Below are 12,486 nucleotides of genomic sequence, written 5' to 3' on the forward strand. Positions count from 1 at the left end.
TCGTTGTCTTTTGTATAAAGTCAAGGATTTTTTTTCCCTGCAGTTATCCTGATTTTGTATAGGAGAAGAAAAATTATATTCAGCAGGGCCTTGTTTGTGTGTGCATCATCTGTGGATTTAGTGGTTCCCCTCCTCCCTCTCCTGCCAGGCAGTTGGAGGAGAGTTTAGAGTTCCAGGCACCTGTGGCAAGGCCTCCTGAGGTAAATCGCCTCAGCTATTAATCCAGATCTGACCAGCACACGGTCACAGGGCCAGAGGGCTGGCAATCAGTCTTTTTCTGTTGTCTCTTCTGTGTCAGTAGGCTGTTAATAGGAGATTAGCAGCATTAGGGAGACTTTGAGCTAGAAATGGTGAGGCCCTATGATTTGATTTGAAGAGAAAGAAACCCTCCTACACTGCTATGAAAACAAACAGGAGAGCTGGAAATTATAAATGGCATTATAAACACAGTCCCTAGGAAAGGTGTAGAGCTCTGTAGTGCCTCATAACTTATCAGCAATGCTTTAACAAAGCAGTGAGGTCCATGGAGACCTCAGGTCTCAGTGTGCAGCACTCTGTTCTTATCACCACGTGCTTTTGTTTGACTCTGGCGAGACCATGACGTGCTGGAATCTGTAATTCGCTTGTAACTTCCATCAGCAGTAAATCCCCATTAAATGTGAAGCTGGCTGGCTGCAGATACCCTCAATCAGCCCAGATTCAGGGCTTCCCTGGCTGCTGGCAGGCATCTGCAGAGCCCAGGGCTGGGGGAAGGTGAGCGCTCTCCGGCGGTGCTTGGAACAGATGGCCCGTGGTGATGCTTCCTTATCTCACCCAGCATTGTGGCACAGCATCCAACCTGGGGCTTGTTTCAAAAATAGAACTGTTTAGAGGAGACTCACCTGATTTTGGGCCCACCTGCTGGTGTTCCTGGTCAGTGTGTTTAAATGCACTGATGTCTGATTTTTTGGCTGTATCCAAACATATATAAACAGCAGGTGAGGATGGTACAAGGCAGAAAAGGCAACTGTGGGGCAGCCACAGTCCAGCTGAGGGGTATCACACAAAACAGAAAAAACACAGTCCAGCTGAGGGGTATCACACAAAACAGAAAAACAATCTCTGTTTCAACCTTCATCACAGAGGCACAAACACTGTGTGAAGTGTAAACACTGAAAATTGGGAAACTGGGAACACAGGGTTGTGTTCACAACTTGCCAAAACTTGAGTTTTATTCACATAATAGCAAAAGCTTTCCAAAACAAAGGGCAATTTTAAGTTAAGTCCCTTTCTTTGCTTCATAATCAAACAAAATACTCGTCTTGGCAAGGCTCCTGTCAAAGAATAGCAGCAGTTACTTCGATTTAATTGTTACTGTTATAACAGTCATAATTAGTGCTGGGTGGGGCATTTCATAGCTGTAAGGTGACCAATTTGGTTAGAGGCCTAAGGCATCTTCTTTTCTTCAGCTAGTTATTATCTGTGAGAAAATACTGAAAACACTGCAGCCTGTCATCACTGTGGGTCAATTACACCCTGTTTGCCTAGCACAGCATCTCTTTGCTCATCACTGCAGAGTCACAGCCCCTCTAACAGTTAAAACCACTTCTCAAGGCCCAGCTTGCCAAAATCAACTCTCATCCATTAGTCTCCACCTTTCCTCTTTTTTCAAAAGCAAGCCTTGTGCTCTCATGGCTGGGAGAAAGCCCTGACAGTGTGAATCCTGGAACTATTTGTACCACAAGGCAAACAAGGTGTTTGAGAAAATGGTTCTTCTCATTTTTGACCCAACTTTCTGACATGTCAGTATTTCTTTTCACAGTGTTTGTCGCTCATCTGTCCCTCATTTTGAATGCACATTTACTGTGATCTGTGTTAATTATCTCTACAAGCAGGCAACGCATCTTCTGCTTCTCGTTCTGGACACTTCAGAATATTCTGCAGAAGTTAACAAACTTTTTCCATCTCAGTCTTCTGGTCCTGGCTGTTGCCTGGCCAGGTCTCATGGTGCTCACAAAGCTGTGATGTGAGGTTGCTTTAGGAAAGCTGTAGTGGTAGCAGTGCCTGAGCTTTGGGAGAAATCCCCAGGGAAGGAACTGATGCTGGTGGAGCCTTTGTGTCTTGTGTTTCACCGAGAGCATCCCTGCGTGCCCCTCTGGCTGTGGTGGGCAGAACTGCCCTGCTTGCTGTTTGTGCTCCTGAACTTGATACAGTAATTAACTGCTAATTGCTTTCTTATGAACGGCATGTGAGTTTTTTTTTTTTTGAACGTAGTCAATGAGCGTGCAGCACCTTTCTCCTGGGAGGATTTCTCCCCTCCTCTGAAGATCTGCGCGCTATTTCAGGGTGTTACCTGTTTGAGAGGTGTGCTCACACTGTGTGTAGGATTAATGTCTCAAGCAGTGCACTGGCCCTATTTCCCTAACGAGCTGATGTTCCCTTGCCCTCCGTACCTCCCTTGCTGTTCCTTCTCGTCTTTCTTGGCAATGCCAGGTGCAGACAAAGGTAGGATTAGATGTCTAATTAGTTTATGTAGCCTTAGACGTGGTTACTTCTTGGCACTGGGGGAAGGGCAGCCTGTGAGGAATCCAGCCCTTGTCTCTCAGTGAGGTTTTCAGCTTTGGGAGCAGCCTGAGCCCAGGCAGACTCAAAAGGCAAGCCAAAATTTTCTAGACACATTTTGTTCCAGATGCCTGTTCAAGGAGGAAGCTGAAAACCCAGTCTGTATTACCAAATCTGAAATAATTTCTCATTTAATGTTAGATCCAAAAAGTCTAATTCCAAAGAATGACTCAGTGTAGACAGCCTGAAAGAACTTGCTTGAAACATGGCAGAAAAGCAACTAGGCTGTAATTAATATATTTTGGAACTACACTGTGGATGGGACAAGTTGTATTTATAATATTTTTGGCTTCTCAAAGCGAACTTTGGGCTGTAGCTCTCCTGTCTCCCACTGCCACCATCCTTCAGCAGATGTAGCCAGGGGAACAGAGAGGAAAATGTCATTGTCTTTCCTACCTGACAGAAGGCTTATTTGGTTTGTAATTTCAGTTGTATGTATGGAGTGTTCCAATATATCTGAGTGAAAATAAATGGATGAGGGTAAAGCAAAGGATCAAGAGTACACTGCAGCTGTGTACACCAGCAAAATAAAATCCCTCAAGAGCAAAGTAATGGAAATGGGATTCATGTATGAACTCTGACCAGACCTTCAAGGATGGAAAATGGGGTGGATTCTGCCAGGGATTGGGATCTTCATTTTTGCTCTCAGGGACAGACAGCAGCTGCCCTTACATTTCTCATGGAGTGTCTTTGTGAGTGAGAGGGCTGCGTGCTGGTGTGTCAGCCTGGCACTCAGAGTCCAGCCAGCCATGAGCATGGAGGTCACTGTAAACACAGCAAGGTTAAGTGAAATAAGGCCATGAGGAGGTCATGGTGAATTTGAAAGGGAGAGTGGATGGACAGACATGAATGATGATAGCTCTGGTGATTGGAAACAAAACCTTAAATAACTCAAATTTGTATTCAAGAGTGCTTGTCCATGTCAGGGCTCTACATCCATCTCTCTGTGTCAGATCGAGCAGCAGTTCACATTTCCAATGCACTCTGAGCTGCTGGAACAGTATGTCTATTCTGAGCTCCCCTTGCAAGGCTGTCTCATTCCAAAAGGTGTGCTCACAAGGAGAAATTCAATACTAGAAAGTTAGTAGAATAATTTTAGGAGATAGAATCACTGCATCCTAAATCCCCAAAGGAGCTGACTCTCTAAATAGCCTTAAGCAGGGAAGCATGCTCTGTAAATCATTACCAAAAGTTAGGCTGAAAGCATTTAAACACTTTTTGTAATAAGCAAGGAGGTTCTGCCTCAATCTTCCAAGCCACTGTGGTTTGTTTTCCTGAGCCTGACATGATCATATTGCTGTTCATGTGGCAATCAACGATTCAGACTGGTCAGAAATTGGACATTCACGGCACTAAATCTCTAGAGCTGCCTGAATCACAGGGTTAAAAGAGGACTGTGAAGTACTTAATAGGCTGCCTACACAGTGCTCAGCAAGTCAGAGGTTAACAAAGGACCTTATTATTTGAAAAGATAATTGAAGCTGAAAACAAGTCGACCATCCCACAACTAAAGCCGTGGAGATCATCAGTTTTTGTGAACAATAGCTGATGATGTTCGGGATTCAGTGAGTTAAGTGATTAATCCTATACAGAAAGCTGCATCCATAATGCACTTTAAATAGGGGAAATCCACCCAATTTGACCCCTGGAGAATTGCTTCCTGCTGTTATGCTGATAGATATGTCTATAAATATCATGGAAGCCATCAGCAGATAAAATCTCAGAGAGCTGAAAAGCCTCTCCCTATTAAATGATACATTGATCTCCATGGAACAGCAGGAGCCTGGGGAAATGAGCCACTGAAACCAATCCCTCTGCCCTCCCCAGAGCCACAAAGAGAAGCAAGACCCATACACTGTTTCCATCTTGATTCAGTGGGGAAAAAATAAATCAAACCCCTCATAGACCCTTTCTGTCCAGTCTTCTCCACAAGGCTGCTCCTTACATTCTGTGTAAGCAGCTCATCAGCCTTTTGTGGCACTTTGTTCCAAATTTGTCCTTTGTTTACATGCTTCAGAGAAAGCCTCCAGTCAGTTAAATTAATTTTGGGCACAAAGCTGCCAAGGGGTGCAGGACACTCCAGCAGGTTTGTGTGCATTCCGCAGCTCAGGCACTGAGGGGTGGATAAAGACAAACTTCAGCAACCACTTCTGCTCATCCTCAGCTTCTTCTGTCACTTTTGGATTTTAGCAAAAGAGTGCTCACTGTCCTGATTTGGGATTTTTTGTTTGTTTGGGGTTTGTTTATTTTTAAGTTCTTGGGGTCTTGTTTGTTTCGGTTTGTTTGTTTTGTTGTTGCTGCTGTTGTTTTTGTTTTGGTTTTTTGTTTGTTTTTTGTGGGTTGGTTTGGTTGGTTGGTTTTGGGGGTTTGGGTTGTTGTTTTGTTTTGTTTTGTTTTTATTTATAGCTCAAAATCTTAAGGTTTTGAAGCCTATTGTATTATAAAGTCTGGTTTGTGATTTTCTACTCCCAGAGCTGTTGGTGCTGCATACCATGGAACATGCACACACACACAGTTGCATATAGATTTTACCCCCTTCATTTGAGCTCTCCAGACTGCCTGTATAATATCTCCATATCTGTATGTGCATGCAGGTCTCAGAACAAGCTTGCTGCCTTTCTGGAGTTTCAACTAGCTCTAAATCCCAGGATGCCAGCCATGAAGAAGTTAACCCATGTTAAGTGGTTCTGATTTGTTTTTTGTATCTTTCTTTTCTGCACTCTCCATTTGTTACTCTCCATTTTTTTTCTTCCTCCATTTTGTTCTCTCTTTTCTCCTCCAGTGCTGACTTAGTGCAAATTCCATCATTTCTCAGCACTGGAGGCTGTCACAGGCAGTTGTGACATCTCTGTGGGACTTACATGGAAAACTTGTGCTGTTAGCAATCTACTTCCAGAGTTATTAAGGACCAAGCCAATAAAGATTAGAAGAAAGCAGGGTTTCACAGTCCCCACAAACCCAGAGCTGCAAACAGTGTGAGGATACGGAAGGAAGGGAATGATGAGGTTCTTTCCCTTGTCTTCATGGACCTTCCTGCTTAGAACATTCCAGGGACTTTATTTCTGGACTTGTCCTTTGCTGCTTCAGTATCTTTGAGCATGAGAGTCTCTTCCTTTGGAGACTCTGGAAGGAGTTAAAATAAACTGAGACATAAGGGAAGGATCATGAGATTCACCAGCCAGCCTGTCCTGCTGGCACTCAGGTTGAGTTCAGTGACTCAAAGCAATGGGCTCTCATTACCTCTGAGTGCACTCAGAGAAAATGATTCTGCTCCCTTTTCAGCAGTATCAACAAAAGTGTTTACTGAGTTCCAAAGGGTTATATTTTTGGCATTCCTGTGGCCTGTTTTGGCTTGTTGAATGTTACTTATGAGTAAGAAGGAAAGAACTTCACTTGATGCTCAATTATAAAGCAGAATTTGTATGGCTGACTGTTAAAGGAAAACAAAACGAATGCAGCATTTTGTGTGCTTATCTCACAGGATCTGCAGAGACAATAACTACAGAGACAACTGCTTGCAATTGCAGGGATATGTCCTGGTTTTAAAGGTCATATCTCTGGTCTCTCAAGACAGAGACACGCAAATTCAGCACTGGTACACCTGATTGTAAATGCCCAGAGTCACAGGAGAGCTGAAGTGAGTGAAAGGAGCCTCCATCCTCACCTCTGTGCATTCCTGGGCAGGGGAGATCTGCTGTGAGGTAAAAATGCTGTTAAAGTGGATAATAGGATGAAAGGTCTTTGCTGGGGACTCAGGTCCCATAAAAGTACATGTGAAAATGCCAGAAAAGCTACATATTCCTGCAACAGCTCCAGGAGGATGATGCTGCTGATTCCATAACTTGGCCTGGAAATAACAGCCATGGTAGGCAGCACCGAACACTGCCTATGAAAGTGAATATGAAAAGCAATAGGAAGAGCCCAGAACAACAGTGGCATAAATAGTATAGCCTAATTAACAACTCCTAGCAAGGATTTACACTGTGCTTTACTTGTTTGAAGCACTGTGCAAAACATTAGCTGATAGATGTTAATTAATCATTCAGGTAATTAAATGGAAGTGGAATGCAAATGGTTAGAGGAAGCTGGAGCATGAAGACTTCCTGAAACCATTAAATGATTTTGTTCTCTTTGATGGAGGAAGAATTTCTTCCTTTAGGGTTTGAATGTTCTCACAGTGTGGGTGTTATTACAGTTTTAATAACCACCTGTTTAATTCCCTGGGATGGGAGATTACATGCAGTACAGCCAAGAGTTTCTTGTTTGTTTGAGTAACTTTGGCAGTTTTATGGGCCTAAATAAAAAGGAAAAAAAAGAAAGGAGTATCCCCAGCTCTGTATTTCAGGGCACAGAATGATGACCAGCTTCAGGAATGAGTCTTGATATGGAGTCCCATTACACAGTGACCTATTGTTTTCACTTAGGCAGTGAAAGATGAAGATGTGCTGTCATTTGATGTAGAGGAATCACTGAAATGAGCCTGGCAAACCAGTGAGAATGTTGCAAGTGATAGCTAATTTTTTAATGGACTACTTCATTCCCCTACAGTAAGAAGATAGGATTCTTTGGCAGAGAATCAGTCATCTTGATTCCTGGCTGTGGCATATTTAGGTTTGTGTTATCACCCACTGCCCACACTTGTGCAGCATAAACTCCTGAGGGAACTTGTGAAGAGATGGGTTTGGGATCTGGCCTGAATCACTGCCTTGCTGATGAACCCCTCAAGCTGCTTTAGGAAAAGTCCTGTTTTATGCCAGGCCAGTATAACCACAAACCAGGCATGTAGGTCTGATTTCCTAAATTAAAAGACTGATTTACTGCACTGTGTAAGTTGGGTTTTCAATCTACCTGCAACCTGAGAACTCAGTCTCTTAGGGCAGGTACAATACAAGCAGTTGGTGATGCAGATAAAGCCAACAACAAAAAAAGAGAAAGATGTGGTTCTGTGACTGCTAATTGCTCTGATACCTTTGCTACCCTCCTTCCAGCCTGTGTTTCCTTCTGACCTGGGATACTGTCACTGTCAGCAGTGAAAGCTATCACAATTCTCCTTTTTCTCTCCCTTTTCCTCCCTCTGGTTCCCCTGGGGACAGAAGATCCTGGCAGCCAGATCTACCCCAGGCTTTTGCCTTTTGTTTTCCTGTACTTTTCTCTTGGCACAATGCAGAACTTTGCAGTGTTGTGCTTCCACAATCACATGCTAAAATATTTGCACAGCTGTCTGATGACAGAAAAAGGGGGGGAAAGAGAAAATCCACTCTTCTGTTATTTGAAAAGTTAAACCAAACCAAACCAAACCAAACAAACAAACAAACAAAGCCTAACATTAATTAATAATGTAAAATCTCCTCAATCAGTTTGCCTGGCTCCCCTCTGTGTGCTTCCCCTTCTTTTTCTTGTACACATAAACTCACACTTTGGGGCTTCTCTTCCAATGCCTCTGGGTTCAAACCCCCATGGGACTCCAGTGCCCACTCTGTGCACTCTCTTCAGCCTGTTCTGGGGTACAGAAATAGGACCAATTCCTACAGACTATAATCAGGCATTCTTCAGGCAAATCTCCGACTGAAGTCAGTGGAAGTTTTGGCACAAGGACGGTGAAACTAATTAAATTCCTCCTCCAAGTGTGTATATATATATATTTATATATCTGGGACGGGGATGAGAGAAGAAAATACTGCCTAGAAAGAAAGTCCATTAATAAATGAGACATAGATGTGGGGAAGAACAGTTGATTGAATTATTTATAATGCAGTTATAAAATTGCTGAGTTGCTTTCCAGTAACCTATCAATAACATGCATGACCATAGCTGCAGTTAGCAGGAGTATAAACAAGCAGGAGCATAGATCTCCATGAAAATCAGGTGTGGAAATATTGGGGGAAAAAAAAGCCTAGCCTATCCAAATCATTTAGAACAGAATAAATTTGAATGTGGTCATAGCTTTCCAATAGCCTTGAAAACTGGCTGTGAGTTAATTTTACCAGCAGTGTACCAGAGAATCTCAAGCAAAAACCCATCAAACGTGGGCCCATATCTTAAAAATAGAAAAAAAAGCACAGACACTTCCTAACAAGCCTAACTATAGATCAGGGTGAGAAAAAAATTTAAATGTGGGTTTAAAATAAGCCTGGATAGTGACACTAAGAGCAAAATGAACCTGGATGTTTGAAAGAACCAATCTTGTCAAGTTTTTTTTTTTGGTCAGAATGAGCTAATTTGTGACTGATGATACTAGAGCAAATATACTGCATTAGATCCTTTGGTGCAATGAGTGGAAGATTCAGCTTTTCAGATCTTCAGCAGACAAAGGAAGGGGAAGTGAACAGAGCAGCAAGCACTTTTCCAGCTTTGGCATCTATAATTCACGTGCAGGGGCTGCACTCCCACTACAGCAGCTCCCTTCCTACACACACAAACACACACTCCCTGCCTTTGTGCTGCTCTGGGACCACACACAGCTCTGTCCAGTGTCTGTCCTTCCCACCAGCCAGCCTCTCCTCTGGGAAGCATGAATGCCTCCCCTGAACCAAGGCCTCAAGGTGTGTTTCCACCCTGCTTCACCAAGCTTGGGTTGGTTGTTTTCAGTATTTTTCAGCATTTCTTGCTGTCCTCAGTCGTGAGCTCCAGACAAAGCCTTCCTTTCTGTGAGGGAACTTCAGAACCAGGAATGTGGTCTGGACATTTGTGGACAAAGGAACATTCAATGTTTCTGCTCCTGATCACCAGGAAGAATGGCTGTGCTGTGTTTTTAGCACTCCAGCTCAGTTTCTGAAGTCTGTGCCCTCCTGTGGACACACATTTGGGGCTTGCCCTCCCTTTGCTGGTGTCCAGGCTCAGGGAGGCAATCTCTCTCTGTGCTGCTTGGGATCCAGCAGACAGAATGTCATTTCCAGCCCGTTGGCCTCCGAAACCTTCTGTTTGTGCAATTAGCCTTATGAGGCCACTGATGAGAAATGGGTGCTTATTAGCTGCTGTCATTTTTATACCCTCTTCACTGAGTAATGCTACAGCAGCCCTCGTGATGCCATGAAGCAGCTCCGACTGCAGGAGGAGAGAGCTGCAAATGGAAAAGACTTCTCAGTGCTGCAGGCCAAGCCCAGCCACCTCCTCTGCCCTGCATTCCTCTGCTGCTTTCCTGCCCCCTGAGAGCCCAGCATTATTCCTGCTCAGGATTGTCTTCTTCAGGGGACAGCTTCGTTTTGAATGGCTCCATGCTTCACACCCAGAGGCACCAAGTCTTTTCCACTAAGCCAAGCATAAAAATAGCTGAGGGAAAGGGTGGGGGAGGGAGTGTCAGCAAAACAGATTTATTTAATTATATGTACCAAGCACCACTTTCCTGTGTGAGACCAAGTGTGCAGCTCAGTTTCTATCTTGCTGCAGTCTCATTTAAGGTTACTGAGGAAACAGGCATAAAATGCTTGTGATAACTTGAATTTCTATAAGATGCCTTCATATATTTAGTAACCTCACACCTGTGTGGAACTGGGTGCTCCTAATTCTGGCTGTACCAATAACTGATTTTGAACAAGGCACTGTGCAGGGAGGGTGTCTGTGTGTGGGGGTGATGCTGTTAAATCCAGCACCTGTAATCAGAAGGCTCCAGACTCCCTTAGGCTGGGCCTAGATGGACTTTCCTTCACAGAGATATTCTGCACTGCCAAGCCCAGTGGTCTTGTCATGGCCATCACCGTGTTTGGTGATGTTCTCCAAGTCCCACATTGAAGAATCCTGTAAACATAGCAGAAATTGAAATGTTTTTTCTAAACCAAGTTAAGTTTTAATCTCACAGTATGTTGGAGGAAAGCTGGAAAACTCAGTCTGAGGGCAGAGGCAAAGATAAATAAAAATATTTGAATTTTTACTTTACTTCTTTTAACACGTGAGGGTTTTTTGCCTGCTCACAGCTTTTATAATCTAGTTCAACTCTTTCTAGAATTGAACTAGATTATAATCAGCCCTTCTGGCTGATACTGCTGTTCTTAACTAGTCCCATCCCTGCTGCTGCAGATTACAGTGGAGCAAAAAGGTACTTAACCCCTTGTCATGATGGGATCTCTTAACATCTGGATTTTGGCCCCTGGAGGCCTGTCCCTACCTAGCAAATTGGGATGAGCCACTGTCACAGATTGCCCAAAAACCTGGGTTGAAAGTGAGGACAGGAGAGTCAGTTAAGAAGGAAAATGTGTGGGTTTTACTTCTGTGTGTTTGTTTTTGTCCACACCACCTACGTGCACACAGAGCTGTGTTTGTTACTGGTGCCCTGAGAGAGGAAACCCATTACCTTAAAAGAAGCACTTGGCTTTAAGAGAGAATAATCAGGAAAGCAACAAAGGACCGTTAGCAACATTTTATAAAGAAGATGAGATAAATAGTCTGTCTCATAAACAAGTGGTATTATTTAACTATCCAAGGAGTTGCTTTCCAAAACAAGGCTGAATTGTTCATTGTCCAGCAAAATAACGCCTGCTTCTGCAGCCTTGGCTGCTTTTCTGACTCCAGCCCAGACTCTGCAGATCTGCACTGTGCTGGACTGTCCTGCCTAACATTACTGCTAATGTTTATGTAGATGTTATAATAAAAATAAGTAGAAAAGAGCAATATTATAGCTCAGAAATGACAGCACCGAGACTTTTCAGTTGAGGGGACAGGAACAAAGGAATGCTGCCTGCCCTGAGCTTCCCCGTGGCTGTAACAGGGCCTCACAGACACACTTGTGCTCGGCTCTGTTGGCAGAGAAACACTTGGCAGAGAAATCCCCTCCTGCTCTCTCAACTGCTCATTCACCTGCTCACAGAGACAAGATTATATCACACTGCCCCAGCACTTCTTCAAACACTGGGGAGCGTGTGCTCCTGCTCAGATTTTCACCAGAACAAGGTTTCTTTTCTCCTCTTTTCACAAGCCATGGCATTTCTCAGGGGATGCCAGCAGCTCTCTCGGGGTTATGCCAGCTTTCCTTCACCACCACAGAGACAAGATTAAAGATGCTGTGGAGATCTGTGAGTGGAGTAACCAAGGTGGGAGGGGGGGTGTGAGGGAAACACCTTGTGCATCGAACAGCCTTTTTAGAGAAAGGGGTGGGTTCCCCAGGTCAGAGCAGCCCTGGGAGGAGGAGGAGGAGGCAGTGCATCCATTCGGTGCTCCCACTGCCACTCCCTTCGCCAGCCACAGGGGACCACTGCTCCGTTGCTGTGGCAACCGTGACGACTTGGCAGCCAGAGCCATCATCACTCAGCCTCCTCGAGATGCTCTGGCAAAGGCTCGCACAAGGAGATTCGCACCCCAGATCCCGTTCCTTTTAAATTGTGGCTTTACCTCACAGCCTGGAGAAGGAGAAAATCGCTGCTGCAAGGAGAAGCCGTGTGAGGCAGGGCAGGGCAGGGGCTCTCCTTCGGGTGTCTGCCCCTGCAGAGGCGGGGAGCTGGGAGCACCTGTCGGGAGGAGTTACTCATCTGAGAAGAAGGTCATTCCCGGTGAGTACCCACCCAGCCAGCCTCCCCTACCTTCTGCTGCAAATTGTTTATTTATTGTTTGCCATTGGCTAGGAAATTCCGGGGTTTCTCGTGTCTGAGGGGAGGAATTTTCTTTTGTGCCAGCTCTAGGCTTCTTGCAAAATCCGTGAATGCACTGCTACTGGCTTTTTTTCCTAGGCATGAATTCCTGCAGGAGCTGCAGCCTTGCCATCAGCAGCAGCAGGTTTCTTGCAGGAAGCCCGATGAGATCTGCAGTTTGCAGTGAGCTCTGCACAATCCTACCTTAATACCAGGTTTGTGCTCTAGCCAGCTGATATGCTCCTGTATCAGCTTTTCCATTTAATTCATGGTTCCAGCCTTTGTTGTACAAGCTGACTTATTTGTTTTCATTGAGATTAAGAATTGA

At 44.5% G+C, this 12,486-nt stretch overlaps 1 protein-coding gene across 2 annotated transcripts in view; it reads left to right on the forward strand.

Moving 5' to 3' along the window:
• MICAL3 (microtubule associated monooxygenase, calponin and LIM domain containing 3) overlaps positions 1-12,486 on the forward strand; it is a 173,231-nt gene that overhangs the window by 1,351 nt on the left and 159,394 nt on the right. Inside the window, exon 1 of one of the 2 annotated variants that reach the window (XM_074538877.1) lies at positions 11,761-12,080. The exons of the other annotated variant lie outside the window; for it this stretch is intronic. The gene's annotated coding sequence lies outside the window, so the exon portion shown is untranslated. Of the gene's footprint in view, positions 1-11,760; positions 12,081-12,486 lie in introns of those variants that run through there. 2 annotated transcript variants of the gene reach the window in all.

The sequence above is a fragment of the Zonotrichia albicollis genome, chromosome 4 (assembly GCF_047830755.1).
Source record: "Zonotrichia albicollis isolate bZonAlb1 chromosome 4, bZonAlb1.hap1, whole genome shotgun sequence".
Lineage (NCBI taxonomy): Eukaryota > Metazoa > Chordata > Aves > Passeriformes > Passerellidae > Zonotrichia > Zonotrichia albicollis.